The 13,658-nt window shown below is 37.6% G+C and overlaps 1 long non-coding RNA gene across 1 annotated transcript in view; it reads right to left on the minus strand.

The window, feature by feature from the left end:
- The window catches only part of LOC139801275 (uncharacterized), a 363,708-nt gene extending 350,835 nt beyond the window's left edge, over nucleotides 1-12,873 (minus strand). The window contains exon 1 of the long non-coding RNA XR_011728118.1: nucleotides 12,834-12,873. This is a non-coding gene — a long non-coding RNA (uncharacterized lncRNA). The remainder of the gene's footprint in view (nucleotides 1-12,833) is intronic.
- Nucleotides 12,874-13,658: the final 785 nt, after the last annotated feature.

Genomic DNA, 13,658 nt, shown 5'->3' on the forward strand with positions numbered 1-13,658 from the left:
TTCTTCCCCTTCAAACAAATATATCCTTTTCTCTATGGCAATTTTTGAAATGTGTGCTCGAGTCAGGGGTTAGACAAACCTTATCAGTATGCGTGTGTGTGTATGTGTATGCACTTGTGTCTGTAATTCAGGTATTTTCTCTTACTGAGAAGGATGCTTGCATTGGAAAGCTTGTAAAAGCCAGAGTGGAACAACAGCACAATGTATCGAAGGGGAACCAAGATTCTTTTTTTTTTTTTTTTTCCCATAATTTTAGCTGAATGCATCACAAAGTGGCAATTATATGGAACATTTTTCTTCTAAAAAATTGGCCTCGTTGTGCCTCTAGACAACAAAACAGCATGAAGAAACCATACAGGCACAGCTTGGTTCCAAATAACCATGTTTACCTAATATACACAAATATGCCAGGCCTAACTATATAAATATTGCTGTTCTGACTTATTTCTGGAAGTTTCTAAAACACATACCGTGGTGAGTAGAAAAGAACATTCACTATTTATTTTCACGGTAGGAAAAGGCAGGAAGTCTCAAGCATAAACATATTTGCAATCTGATAGGGAAAGATGACAAGAGTATCTATGGAGCATTTTATACCCACTCATAAAATACATGCAGCTGAAAAATTCATCTGAGGTGTGCAGCTCAAATTTATGTAACATGGATGTAAGCATTTTCATTTATCAAGAATATCTTTTTATGGTAGTTAATTAAATTTGATTCCTGCTGTGTTTGCTTGGGGTTTTTTTACAAGATATTCAAGCAATTTCTTAGGGTGACATGAAACACTTTTAAAAGAACTACCAGTTGTCTCCTCTTTTCTTATCTCTTGGGCAGCTTCTTCCAGCATTCAAAATTGGCACTTGACTTTTCAAACTCCCTTCAGAGATTGCTACCAGATGAGGTCTATGGAAAAGGAGGGTTGGCTCTGGGGACCTAATGTAGTATTTGAATGCAACAGAAATTGCAAATGATGCACATAACTGGAAAAAAAAAAAAAAAAAAAAAAAAAAAAAAAAAAAAAAAAAAAAAAAAAAAGGCATATTCAAAATGTAACAAAAGATAATTTCAGTCTGATTCCAGGGGAATCAATGGCAGAATACTCTCAGACTGTGGCACATGCCCCTGGCAATACTGTGTCAGTGTGCTGGTGTCAGGGGCGCAGGGCTGAGGTGGCACTTCCACCTCCTTTCCTGGCAAACCTGGCAGAAAATGGAGTGAAGGACAGTGAGAGGCACCCACTACCCCTTAATGAAGTTTTACTTGATGTGCCTTCTCAGTGGTATCCATGAGGATTCATGTGCAACAAGGTCACAGGAGTCATTCCTTCCTCAAAATCACCAATCCAAGAATTTTCTCCATTTTTGGTTTCTAGGAAAAATAGGGAATTCATAACACCTACCTCCCCTCTCACCTGCTGCAGACACCAGTGCTGAGATCTAGCAAATATGACTTCCGCACAGTGCTGAAGCTGACAAAAATTAATTGCTTTGGTTCCAGCTGTGCCAATTTTGTGGATGAGGGTGATTACTGGACCTGCTACCGGTAGCTCCATGTCCTTCCTCTCACCTCTCCTGATGCTCTCCCAGAAAGTGCTCTATGATAGGAGCCACTTCAGAGCATGAAATGCTGGAGTCCTCCATGGTGTCCCAGTATAAAGTGGTGAAACTCTGGTACATCTGATCTATGAAATTAAACATCACTATCATTAGAAGCAGCATAAAGAAAAAGAGGTGCAAGGAAAAAATACTGGAAGAGTAGAGGAAAGTATTTATGAAAAGTGCAAAACGGGGACACTGTTCATTGTTTAATTTTTTTTTTCCAAAATACTTTACACCATCATTCACTCTAAATCCTGCATTTTATTACTATAAAAATACCTCTGTAGTATATTCTTCCCAGAATCTGGATCATTATTCAAATTAAAAGCAAGCAAACAAACCAACCTATCTTTTTATTCCTTTTCCTCATCCGGATGCATTGCAAGACAAAGACAAATAACAGCTTTGATCCAGAGAGAGCATGGATTTTCTTTCTTCTTTTGAACAGGCAGAGGATGTTCGTGCAAGTGAGGGATCAGGGTCAGGACAGGCAGAGCTTGGAACCAAAGGTATCCATCTTCAGGCTGTGCAACTCTGCTGTGAGTTTCCCCTAATGCCTTGGCAGTGATCCACAGCCTGACCTGGAGACACTGAGCTGAGGCAGAGAAGCCAATTAGGTTATAACCTGAAGTTGGTTCAAACAGAGGTCCTGGAGGTGAACTCGGGCAGTGTTATCCACTAAGCTGCCCTGAATCACTCTGTGGTATAAAGGGGAAGGGGTTGGTTTTGCCAAAATTATCATTTGGAATGGGCATGGTATAAAATAATTAAAACTATTGCAAAAACTGTTTTCTGTGCAGCCTTTTTAATGTCTCTTCTTTGCTGTTCTTCTGTAAGAATATGCTTCTAATTGCATAACTTTTTTAACAAATCTCCTGGTTTATTTAGAAGTGTATATCTAAATATAAGCAGTATTCAGGAAAAAAATATTAGGTTTATTTGTATTTGTTGAAAGGAATAAATATGAGTGGAGCGTTTGGAATATTCCCCTATTTTTGTAATACATTTGGTAGGGAAAAAAAATAAACAAAAATTAAAACACAACCACAGAACCTCAGCCCCCACAGACTGACACAACTCCATCCAAGTACGCAGAGATGCTTTGATTTATATCAATCAAAGATTGGCCTAAAGGTTTATAGGAGTAATGGGATCAGGAGAATTTCAACAGTGCTTCACTGATGGAGGAGAGAAGAAATGCTGCAGGAAGCTGTACTCAGAGTGCATGGCCATGACTGCTTACACACTAATTAAACCAGTTTTATATTTTGGTACTGGAAAGACAGTTAAAACCATCTGTTTCTTTTTAGAATATTCCACTAGCTAAGAAGAAAATGTGGTCAAGATTTGATCTAGTTGATAAATAGTGGGTTTTAGGGGTTTTTTTATTCAGCAGCTGAACCTAAAGATGTGAATAGTATTTGTATAAGACAGTACTTAAGTGCAGATGTAAAGGTTCATTGTGATGCAACAAACAAAATGTTCTAAAGTTAATCTGCAAAATGCTTTTTTCAAAAAAAACAATTACTTAATTTCTTTAGCATTTTATTTAAGCTTCCCTCTTTCTGCATGTTTTTAACCCTTGCAATGTGGACACACATAATATATTTTGAACTAAACATTGAAAGCAATATTCCTGATTTTTTTACTAAAACTAATTGCTGACTGTGACCCAATCTGAGGCCTCTTACACATCAGGCAATCAACAGGCTGATACCTCAGTGGAGTGTTCCAGCAAATTACCTGGCACAGCCATTGCAGGGTAGCTGTGCTGGAGCACATCCCTGGAGCTGAATTAGAGGTTGTAAATTGCCTCCACAAATCCCTTTCCTCATAGTCACCTATTGTCCCACATAAGTAGCTATCATTTTAATTGACAGAGTGTTGTATGAGGGATGCAAAATCATGAAAAATATGAAGTGCATCATACAGAGACAAAACAAAGCTGCATTGAAATTATACCTTGTCAAGAGAGAAAATATTCTAGTTGGCTGAACATGAATCAAAGAATTTGGAGGACCAGAATGCTGGAATTACCTGGACTCAAAACAGTAAGTACAGAAAAGGACCTGGCTTTCTTATTTAGACTCATCTTTTTCTCTACTTATTTTTCTCTTGTATTGATCACAAACAAAGGGCAAAAGTTTAAAAAAGAAAGGCAGGTAAGAACTAAAACATAAATAAGAAGCTGCATTTGGGCCGTAGATAGTCCAGGAAATAAATAACAGTACAGAAGGAATTCTCTTGGGAAAATCCAGCTGGAATAAGAAGCGATGGCCATCCATAGGCTGCTCAAGGGCCCAGGTGTGGTGGGTTTGTGGTCCACATCCCTCCCTCATAACATTTTTTGTTTGTTTGTTTAAGTGGCTCACAGGCTCCACATTGGCCTCGTAAACAAAGATGAATTTCACTCTCTGAACACATCTGTCATGTTAGGGCTTTGGCACCATGCACGATGGGGCTTAGCAGTCTTGGTACTGTACCTGTTAAGGATTTTAATACCACTTTTTCTCTCCTAAGAGAGATCCCTAATGAGAGAATAAACACATGCACATACCTTTAATCATAGTTCTGTCATCTTACACTGCAGAGACACAAACGGAATATCCAGTTCCAGTGTCTTTCTGGCCCTTGGTTTCTATTCCAGGCTTTGCATTGCCCTATGAAATGCACAAAGTGATACAATGAAGATCAAAGGTTATTTCCTCCCTTTATAAAAAACATAAAAATGAAACATACATGACCAAAAGGCTGAAAAATGTGACAAATAAAAATGTGTTTTCACTCCTGAGTTCTGTCTGATTTTACATTCTGATATATCTGGTTGACAAGGGAGAAATATCTTACACCACACCTTCTAGTGGAAGTCAACAAAGCTATTCCTGTCTTAAAGAGTAAAGGTAGAATAATCTATACCCTAGTTTTTCTACTGAAAAGAGAGATTTTTTAAAAGTTTACATCCACTATTGATTGATTTATTTATTTAATCCATCCACTGACAGCACAAAAGCTTCTGCCTTAGCACTTTACTGTTGATGCTTGACTGAACTATAAAGCTCACTTTTTTTATGCAACCCTGAAATCAGCTTCAACATTGAAGCAAAGGCCATGACACTAGAGATTTTCAAGCAGATGGAGTAAAAAATATTGGTTTTGTGTGTATCGGTGCAGTAGGTGTTGAAAATATAAAAAAGAGAACCATTGATCAAAATAATAGATAGGAGCATTTTTTAATCTGCACAAGTCCATACATGTTTGTATCTCCAAATGTACACATACACACAAAGCCATGCAGAAGTGCATCTCTGTCTCCTGAAGTTTTTGGCATTGTATACATCTTTCAGCTTTTAGCTTGATTTTTTTTGACGGTTCACTCAGAATACCATTTTCCCTTCCCTTGTGGCAAGCTATACTTGTTAAGCATGGGGTTTTTTTTACCAGTGCTCTTGTGCTGTTTTCTTTGTTTTTCTTTTGTGTCATTCTTAGAGCAGAAAAGCACAGGTTCTCAAAGAGATTTTTCTTGCCAAAAATCAAGTGTGTTTAAAGAGTAGCCAACTCAACAGGAGTTTGCTGGAAGGGCAGAGGGGAGCTTCTCCTGCAACCCCAACAGCACTTGCAAGTGCATTGGCCAATGGAAAAGTCAATCCCAATGGAAAAGTCAATCCCAAGAAAGCTCTAACTCCCCTTTTTCTCTCCCTGGAGTGCAAACCTGAAGGCTGTTGACATCTCCTATGATTTAATCATTAGGACAAGGTGCTCTTCTGAGGAACAGCCTCAGCAGAAGGTCAGACTTCAAGGGTAACACTTGCACCAACAGAATGGTGTAGAAGAGATTTATTTTCTCAATACAGATATTTATTTAATAGATTGTGACAGCAATATATTTTATGCCCTTACATTCAAAACTCTTTTAAGGAAAACATGTATCACTATATAGAGCTCATAGATGAGGACTGAGTCACAGCAAAAACAAATGACCTGATGCTTCCAAATTAATAACTAAAATCAGAAACAGAAGGTGCAGAAGAACTCTTAGCAACTGGCTGCTGTGGCTTGTTATGCTAAATATTTTAAGGTACCTCAGGACTAATACGCGTTCCTGAGGGCCCTTTTTTCAATGAAAACCCTCCAAGCATACCCAACTTTGTACTGAGTGCACTGAGAAGTAAGAGTTAACTTAAATGAAAATCTGTTTGTGCTTTAAAATGTCATCTATATATACACATATATAGGTTCATAAATGGAAATAGATTAGGAAGAAATAGATTTTAATACAGAGAACATACTTACCAGTGCACTATCAGAGCACAAGTGACATGGGACGCAGTCTAAACAAAAGTCAGCAGCTACTAATGAGGCTTGTTAGTGATGCTAATCTATGTAAATGTTATTAATTGAGAACATCTATCTTTTATCTCCAACATTTGGTAATCAGGCAATTAAAAAACAATGACATTCCCGGCGGTTGTTCTCCCAGTAAAAAAAAAAAGTGATCAAAGAGTCCTGAATAAGGAAAGGGAAAGTCCCTTATCAAGAGCTGGGCCTTGCCTTGGGCTACCAGGCCTCATTAAAGGCAGAAAAGCTCTGTTGATCACCAATTAACCTGATTTGTAGGAACTCTGATAAAGACCTCAAACAACATGAGTTTTCTTAACTATAATAAATGACACAGTTTATTGACAAAAATAAAAACGTTTGGTTTGAAAAAGAACATAAAGGAGCTATTCAAATGGGATAGCCCTGCCACACACCAGGCCTGAAAGACGTGGGATAGGTTTAACTCCACCACATTGGTGGCACATTATCAATGCCAGATACAGTCAAACCTATTAACAGCCTTATACACAACAACCAAATATATACATATTTGGTAGCTGTCACATAAATTTCTGTCATCTCTAGTCATAACAGGCAGCAGATTGCATTAATTATGTATGTACTATGCTCATGAATGGAAATTCAGTGCTCTAGGGTGAACTCTGTATCTTGAAACACGAAAGTAAAGGGGAAAAAAAAAGGGATATTTTCTTGAGGCTTAATTGGTGGACATTTTGTGATTACACTTTTTTTTTTTTTTAATCTTAGCAGTTGCTTTAAATTATCCCCAGTATAAATTTCCATATGCCTTTTTAACCCATTCTTTCCTTTCTAGAGTATTTAATTCTCCCTCTCAGGTATTGCTCAGAGTGTCACAAGTAGTAGGTAGCACTCTGCAGTGTGACTGTCAGCTAGAACTGTAATTATTGCCAGCAGTTCATTAATTCACTTGGTGATGGCCTGTCCCTGTTTGTCTCTCTGGAGAAAGAGGGAATAATAACTAAATGTAAAACTTATCTTAGAGTTGAGTGAAAAAGTCATGCAAATATGGAAACAAACTCAACCTATCTCTGTATTTAAAGTTTAGAGGGCTTTGGATTACAGGTTTTCCACCAAACCTATGCAGTGTGGATGGATCTGCTAGAGGTGTAATTGTCTGCATATCAAGGATCTTGTCAGCATTAGCATGTCTTATTAAATTAAACTCTGAGATTTCATTGCTTTTTATGCAAAATTGTAAGTGTGCTTTAGGTCTTCAGTGAGAAAATGCATTTGAGACTGTAAGACTAAACCTGCCTTATTAGGTCTATCAAGTAGCTGATGTCCAAGATCTTTATGGGCCAGATCTGACTTTGATAAGAATCAGATTGGGTCATAAAGTGAAAAAATGCCACTGTCACTTTTTCTGACATGTCCATTTGACACATGCAAGACTGTATCTCAGATTCATACATCAAAAATTCAGCTCACTTTTCTTCCTTATGATGGAGGCCTTCATCATTTCTAGAAAAATATTTTCTGTTACAAAATATTTTTTCCTTCTCACATCTGCCTTTTTCATTCTCTGTTCATACTTTTTCCCTGCAGAACTGAACTAGTGAAATCATGTGAGGGGGTCTGATGCCTTTTAACAAACAATTTTTAAGAAACTTCAACTCTAATACACAAATTGATGATTTGCCACATTTATCAGAGAAAGTTTGGTATCAAAAGACATGTCTGAGTAGAAACAAAAAAGACGTAGCAGCAAGGGTAGTAGGAAGTGTCAATATCCCTTTGAAGCTCAGACCCATTTTTATTGAGATAATAAAATGAAAGATCAGGTGCATAATATTAAAGCATGCAAATATTTTGATCTGAGAGGATGTCCATGGTCATGGTTTTGCCTTTTTTTCATTTTAACTAATGCATTAGTGCCACCCCCTGAAGAAAACAAAACAAAAAAAAAAAAAGGTATTGGTTAGTGGGTTAGTGATGCCATAGGTGAGCTTTTACCTTACCATATAGATCTGAGCATGTTTTACAGCAAAGATAATTATCTCTAACCAGTGATTTGGTCTTTGATTTAGCTGTTCAAGCAGATGCCACCATAGAGATTCTATTGTGTGCAAACAATTGTGTTGCACTGGTAAGTGCCCTACATGCCTACCTCATTATTAGAACCCAATTAATTTTTCTTTGTAATAAAATGGAAAGACTTAGAGCTAACAGGAAGGCTAATCTAAAGAAATTTGGACCAACTGCAAAGAGTACCTGCAAGAAGCACAAGAAGCATAAAGAATGGTAATTACGTGACACATGCATATATTAAAAAAAAAAAAAAAAAAAAAAAAAAAAAAAAAAAAAGCATGAATTGAAGTCTCAGAAACAGGCCCAGGGAGCACAGATCACAATCTGGCTAGATTGTGAAAGTAGTACTAAGATGTCTTAATTATATGATTGATGTAAGCTTCAAAAGAAAGCTCAGTATTCACAATGGCTACAAGGTTATGAGTGTTATCTATGTATAAAGAAAACTACCACTGAAGGCAAATTCTACACATGAAACTTGAGACCTTTCTCTTTCAGACCCAATCAATAACATCTTATTTTTAATCTATATTATGTTTAAGAAAATGTGATGACATCCTTGATTGAAGATCACACAAATAATTATGCTAATAATGAGTCACTTTGTAGGATCTACAAGGACTGGATCTACAAGGACTGTCCTTTGAATTCCTGTAACACTGGATGTGAGGGGACCTGGTTCAATTACCTGCTAGAAGTACACAGACTGTTTGTTTGAGGCATACTGGAAAAAGAACTGCTTGGGGACACTGATTAAGACATTCTAACACAGTTCTGATTACTTTAATCCAGTCACTTAAGTCACCAGCAAATTGTCTGGTTTCAGGATAACAGGGGTAGCTGACACTGGGAATTCCAGTATTTCAAAAACATGTTTTTCCCCAAATCAGGCAAAAATCCCTTCAAATTTCGTTTCTTAAGGAACTTTTTTTTTTTACTTTTTCTTTCAACCTTGTCACTAGAACTTTATTTCATCTCAGTTTTAAAGCTACAACTGTAAATATCAATGGAAAATAAAGAAATATTAGATTTCATCAAAAGGAAACATTTTTTATAATCTGTGGTTAAAAATTCAATGAAGAAATCAATGCAAACCTTTTTTCAGTCCAGCAAATCATTTCATTCCAGAAGGAAAGTGCTTCATTTGAAAATTTTAAACCAAAGGTGGTTTCTGAGCTTCCTAAAAAAATTGCAGATGACCAAATACTCAGCATTTCTCTGGCAATCAGTATCCCTGTCAATAAACTGCTTTTCTGCATTTCTCTTGGTGCTGAGCTATTTGTTCCAAGGGTTATGAAGATGTTATCTTTGCACACAAGATGCACTCCTCTGCAAAATGGATTCTAAACACCTAATAAGTATTTCTTTGTGAGTATCCAGAAGTACAGATAAACTGGATGGACATGAAATAGATCTTTATGTACAATGGACAGAAAAATTAAATTAAAAGCTATAAATTCACCATGACACAGCGTATGTTTTTAATTAAAAAAACATCTAATTAAAAACATCTACATAAACATCTTCTGAGATGGGTTTGGATAGTCCAAACTACCTGTTCTTTGTCAGGGCTGTAGGTGAAGCAGTCTTTCCCTCTACTTATCAGGTCTTTTTATTATTGAAGGCTGACTCAGTTGCTTGGAGATACCCAAATATGATGTTAACATAGTTGGCCCAATTCTATTTAAAAGTCCTTTTATGATTCCTGATTGACCAGGTCTGATTGTAATAGAGTGAGAGTCAATGCTACAAGCATTACACAGAAGAGGCAAAAATAAAAGCTCTGCTGTGCAGACAGAAGGGGTGAAGGGTCCATTGAAAATCAGAGAGATTAGCAACTCATCACATTATATGTGGGTTATCAGGAGACAGAGGTAATGAAAGTGAGACCTATATCCTTGATCAATAAGAGTTTGACTGCATTTTGAGTTCATTTTCCCCTGCCGAGAGTGAGACAGCAAGCTTACTATTGATCACAGTGTTAATCCATAACTAGTCTGGGCCCTAGCCTAGTGGAACAAGGAGGAAAAATAAGATAATAAGCAGGAACTCTTGATCTTTTATTATGGTGTGCTAGATAAAGAAAGTGCAAGGTTCAAGGTGAAATACTTTATGGTTAACCCCTTCTTTGCTGCTTAACTCCAAGTGCATGAATGAAAGCAAATTAACCAAGCCTCATTTTTTATACATCCTGACCTTGAATCCTGTTGACAAACCTTTTGCTGGAACACCCACACGTGTACAGGTTACCACTTCACATCTTGTCAAAGCCCAGGGGACCAAGGCACTCACATGGTATCTGAGCAAGATGCTAGGGCCACATCCTCAGCTGAGGAAAGCCCACCTCTTTCCCCTGAAATCAGGAGGCAGGAGTTGCTGCAGCTGAGACAAGATGAGATGCACCCCCAAACCTCACCTTCAGTGCTGTCATTTGGAAACTGAACTTGCTGATCTTAAGATGAGCAACAGTTTGCATTGCTTGTCTATTTTATTTTTTTTTTTAGCCTTTGTTACAAACATCTCTAGATTTACTCTGGTTATAGCTTTTGGCTGGTTTTTTTTCCTCTGATGTATTTAACTGACAACATATGCAATTAAGACAACTTAATCTTTCCCATGGCAACAGCTGACTGATGGCAGAGGCAGCAGCCATTTTGAGGTGAGCAGCTGATGGGAAGCAGTGATGGCCAATTACTTTCTAATAAATCCTGGAAAAAGAAAAGGAAAATTAACATTGTTATTACAAGTGTTCTCTTAAATCATGAATATTCCATAAACTCTAGGTTCAGTAAAATTTTAGAATAGAAATTTCTTCAAGACTCAGATGATTTCTGTTCCTTATATAAAGTTTCCACAAAGTATTAGACATACACCTTTTTTATTCCTTCCGTTTGGAGGTGAGGAGTGCTGAAAACATCTCTGGCTCCTGTATTGCTACAACAGGAATATTTGCATCTCTATGTGCATTTAGCCTTTCTGCTTCCTTGTGTCATCCTGTCACTCACCAGTAAGAACTCCCCTCTATTTATTGATATTTTGGGGGCCAAAAGTCACACCTTTGGCCCACCTAGATAAAAGCTGTTTTTCTTCTGTAGACTGCAGCAGTGAACTCATCCTCTTTAGTGAGCTGAGAGCAAAAAGATGCCAGCCCACATGGCACTGAGAGAGGACTCAGACAGACCTCACCATGGGGTGATTTTTTGATCCTGTGACTTTGGCCAAACCATAATTATGCTCTGCCTGCTAATGCCACATTGCTGATTCAGTTGGGTACTGGACCTTTCAGCTCTCCCAGGCTACAAGTTATTCATTCAGATACCCTCTACAACTAATTTACAACCCCCGTAGAGCTACCTCATGGCTACCTCCTCTTAGTAGTTGTTAAATTATCCCTGTATATCATTTACATGTTGCATGAGTTGGTCAGGATAATTAATGCCTGTAAAGCACTCTGAGGCTTTTGGATGAAACGTCCAGTAGAATTATCATGAATTAATCTGGTGATGATGCTGATAAATAAATACTACAGCAGGAAAAACCTACAACAGCTTTCATATGTTATTAAAAACACAAACCTGTAACTGGAATGCTCTTTTCCAGCTCTGAGTGCCCTGTAGCCTCAGACATACAGAGAGAAGAATCTTCAAGTGGTAGATAGCCAGTTATTCTTTAGTGTTCAGCATGTTTTACACAAGGGTGTCTAAATGCAACTACTGTAACATAAATCAATTTATGGCCAAAAAAGAGGAGAAAAAAATCCCATTGTTCTTTAGCTTAATAGCACACACAAAAATAATACAGGGAAAAAGGGGATGAAAAGAGTCCCAAGAAATGGCAGGGTTGTTGGGAATTTTTTTTTTTTTTCAGAATACCAAATTGCAAAAATATTGCTGTAGGCAGCACCCACAGGTTAAGCTGAGAGGTTCTTCCTACACAATACAAAGAAGCAGAGACTCCTGCAGATCAAAAGCAAGCTTCTCTTTGCAGCTTTAGGGGCTGTATTTACTGGACTTCTCTCCTTTATTTTACGGTATTTCAGTAGTTCAATGTATGTTATTGGTTTTATATTCTGAAAACACAGCTTTGACTGCAAAGTCTCAAGTATTTGATGCCTTTAATTCAAGGTGTTGGTTTCCCCTGACAAGGAGGTTTCCCCAAACTCTCTCATCTCATTTTTGTTGTGCACTTGAAAACACTCATTAAGTTTGCAATGAAAGGAGGCAGTGAGAGCAGAGGAAATTGTAAAGAAGGCTCTTACATGGGAGCTGCTTTTATAAGGCATGATCTAGGCTTGTACACCGATGTCTCCATTTTCTTATGCAGGTATTTAGAGATGCACGTGAACAAGACATAGATTTATGCCCTTTAAGGGACATCCCCTAAATCTTTATGGGTTGTATTTTCTGACTACAACCTCCATTGATGCATATGCCAATATTTAGTGCAACCCCTACACAAATAAATGTTACTGTCTTCATTTGGCCAAGGCAGCAACCTTAAAGATGTCACTCAGGACAGATATGTGTACAGAGATTCAAACATACAGATCTGCATTCCTCTGTTATAATGTGTGCTAAACCAATAATGAAATGCAACATAACCTTTATAGACAGGTCAGAACCCTGTGGTTTTACTCTCTTGAAAGTCCTACAGTTCTCAGGGTGACGTTTCTGCCCAAGGTGCTCTGGGGGGGGGGGGGGTTTCCAAGAGCCCTGAGAAATATTTGCAAATAAACTTGCTTCTTGTGAAAGTCTAATATGGAAAATTTTACCTTCAAATAGTGGGTGAAGGCATCTCTCAGTTCATTTAAGGAAGAAGAGGGACCATAGTTTGGAATTAGGAGACTGTTTTTCTCTTTTTTTTTTTTTTTTTTTTGTTTTTGTTTTCAGGAAAGTTTCACCTTGTTTCTAGGAATGACAATTCAGTCACTGGGGAATTATTAAGTATGGGAGAATATATAGGGAAAGATAAATATAAAAAACCAGTGGAAAAATAACTCAAGGAAGATGGAGTGTGATCAAGTTATGGTCTACTTGTCACATATAGAAAGTTCCCAGAGTGTAGATTTAAACAGAGTCCCTCAAGTCTGCACCTGGTGCATTCTTAGTGATGGATTTATTTAGGAAGCTTTTTTTTAACATTTTTTGCATTTGCTGGTTTTAACAGGGTTCAATTTCAAAATACCTTTGTATTAAAGATGGAAAACAAGAATTTTTAATAACTTACAGCATGTTCAAGCTTTTTTAAGTGTCCTAAGAGGCAAGGAAATTTTCATTTTTCAAAAACCATTTTTCATGACAGCACCCAGCCAACCATTTCTGTCTGATGTTGTACTTTACATGGTTTTAATTCAGACACAAAGGATTGCTACATGTTCTCCGATGACCAGAGTGTCTAAAACACAGCTATCATGCTGCCTCACTTACCACTTGTGAGCTCTATAATCAGAGAGGCGTTGAGAGATGAGCCACGGCCCCGTCCTTCAGCTGGGTTTAGTTGGGATGTGACACATGGTGGAAGATGTCGATTAGATTTTAATGGTTTGGAGCTCTTTGGTGGCCTATGCAAAATGCATTGCTGGCTACTAGGTCCCCAGTCCATTTTGTAGAAGTCAATGCCTGGACATGCAAGAGATATCTGGCTTCAAAATTAATTTCCCTATCCACACTG

The sequence above is a fragment of the Heliangelus exortis genome, chromosome 11 (genome assembly GCF_036169615.1).
Source record: "Heliangelus exortis chromosome 11, bHelExo1.hap1, whole genome shotgun sequence".
In the NCBI taxonomy this organism is placed as follows: Eukaryota; Metazoa; Chordata; class Aves; order Apodiformes; family Trochilidae; genus Heliangelus; species Heliangelus exortis.